This window comes from Mastomys coucha, unplaced genomic scaffold (genome assembly GCF_008632895.1).
Source record: "Mastomys coucha isolate ucsf_1 unplaced genomic scaffold, UCSF_Mcou_1 pScaffold15, whole genome shotgun sequence".
In the NCBI taxonomy this organism is placed as follows: domain Eukaryota; kingdom Metazoa; phylum Chordata; class Mammalia; order Rodentia; family Muridae; genus Mastomys; species Mastomys coucha.
The window spans coordinates 702,763-705,124 of NW_022196897.1; the positions used below are offsets into that span (position 1 = coordinate 702,763).

General features: G+C 54.0%; 1 long non-coding RNA gene and 1 pseudogene across 3 annotated transcripts in view; both read left to right on the forward strand.

Moving 5' to 3' along the window:
- Nucleotides 1–2,362, forward strand: part of LOC116091854 — a 78,499-nt gene that overhangs the window by 24,781 nt on the left and 51,356 nt on the right. The gene's annotated exons all lie outside the window — the stretch shown is intronic.
- LOC116091853 lies at nucleotides 86–1,879 on the forward strand (annotated as a pseudogene). The gene has a single exon (XR_004119089.1). The product of XR_004119089.1 is annotated as a malonate--CoA ligase ACSF3, mitochondrial pseudogene (transcript).

Consider the following 2,362-nt stretch of genomic DNA (forward strand, 5'->3'; position numbering starts at 1 on the left):
AAATTGAAATAATTCCTTGTATCCTATCAGATCACCATGGACTAAGGCTGCTCCTCAATAACAACATAGCCACCTCCCCCGCCTGACCCCAGGTGATCACGTAGCAGACAACAAGAAAGGGGGTGTCGAGCCCACCCAGTGGTTTGTCAGTGTGATGCCACCCCACTTGGCACTACCCTTCAGGCGTCTCGTCTGGTCCTTGGCCTCCAGTCAGCTGATTCCCAGAAGGCACAGGGGACATAGCCTCCTGCCTACCGCTTCAGAGGCCCACACAGATGGGCGTGCCCCGGTGTTCATCCGGGCCCTGGCCTTTGGGGACAGGATCGCCCTTATTGACAAATATGGCTGTCACACCTACAGGGAACTGTATGACCGCAGTCTTTCCCTGGCCCAGGAGATCTGCAGGCTTCGGGGTTGTAAGGTTGGGGACCTCCAGGAAGAGAGGGTCTCCTTCCTGTGCTCCAATGACGTCTCCTATGTTGTAGCACAGTGGGCCTCCTGGATGAGTGGTGGTAATGCTGTCCCACTGTACTGGAAGCACCCTGAGGCCCAGCTGGAGTATTTCATCCAGGACTCCCGGAGTTCTGTGATTGTGATAGGCCAGGAGTACGAGAAGCAGCTAAGTCCACTGGCTCAGAGGCTGGGAGTCCCTCTTCTGCCTCTCACGCCTGCCATCTACCGTGGAACAGCAGAGAAGCCCACAGAGCTGCCAGTTCAAGAGAGGGAGTGGCGTGACAGTGGTGCTATAATCTTCTACACCAGCCAGACCACGGGGCGGCCCAAGGGTGCACTGAGCACCCACCGTAACCTAGCCGCTGTAGTGACAGGGCTGGTCCACTCATGGGCATGGACAAAAAACGATGCGATCCTTCACATCCTCCCACTGCACCATGTCCACGGCGTGGTGAACAAGCTGCTCTGTCCACTTTGGGTAGGAGCCACCTGTGTCATGCTGCCAGAGTTCAGTGCTCAGCAGGTTTGGGAAAAGTTCTTGAGTTCTGAAGCTCCGCAGATTAACGTATTCATGGCAGTGTCCACAGTCTACAGCAAGCTGCTGGATTACTATGACAAGCATTTCACGCAGCCTCATGTCCAGGATTTTGTGCGTGCAGTTTGTAAGGAAAGAATTAGGCTGATGGTGTCAGGCTCAGCTGCTCTGCCTGTCCCACTGCTGGAGAAGTGGAGGAGCGCCACGGGCCACACACTTCTGGAGCACTAAGGCATGACAGAGATCGGCATGGCCTTATCCAACCCACTGACGGAGGCTCGAGTGCCAGGTTCTGTGGGGACCCCATTGCCAGGAGTGGAAGTACGCATCATCTCAGAAAACCCGCAGAAGGGCTCCCCCTACACCATCCATGGAGAGGGAAATGAGAGGGGGACAAAGGTGACCCCAGGGTTTGAGGAAAAGGAAGGGTAGCTGCTAGTTAGAGGACCCTCTGTGTTTCGGGAATACTGGGATAAGCCCAAAGAAACGAAAAGTGCTTTCACTTCAGATGGCTGGTTCAGAACAGGAGACACTACCATGTTCAAGGATGATAGGTACTGGATCCGAGGGCATACATCAGTGGACATCATCAAGACTGGAGGCTATAAAGTCAGTGCCCTGGAGATCGAGCGGCACCTGCTGGCCCACCCCAGCATCACAGATGTCGTTGTAATTGGAGTTCCGGATCTGACAAGGGGCCAGCGGGTCACAGCTATGGTAGTTCTTCAAGAAGAACATTCATTGTCCCACAGGGATCTCAAGGAGTGGGCCAGAGGTGTCCTGGCCCCCTATGCTGTGCCATCGGAGCTCCTACTGGTGGAAGAGATCCCACTGAACCAGATGGGCAAGGTGAATAAGAAGGAACTGCTCAGGCAGTTCTACCCCTCATGACAGAGGAGCCAGCCAGGCCAAGGCTAGAGAACAGCAACCACCCCTGGCAGTCATGTGCTGTGGGCCTTGAAGCAGGTCCAGAGGCCCTCAAATGGAATCCCCCCTGCAATCAGGTTGACCAGAATCAAAACCACTAGATGAATCACCAAGTGAGCTTCCCCAACCCTAGGCTGATTGTCCGAGCTCAGGTGACCCTGAGCACTGGCTGTGTCCTCAGTGGTCCTCGAGATCACTGGTGTGTGACAGTCTCACAAGCACAGTAAGGACATGGCTGTGGCCAGTGTGTGGCCAGCTCTTTAATGCCTAAGGCTGCTGCCTCTCCTGAGGGCAGGTCCCAAGAGTCCGAGATGACAGTGAGAAGAGAAGTAAAATAAAGACACACGATCTGTGTCTGTGCTTGCTTCTGAAAAAACAAAATAACAACATAAACAATAGAACGCCCACATACACATGGAAGCTTAACAACACTCTACTCAATGATAA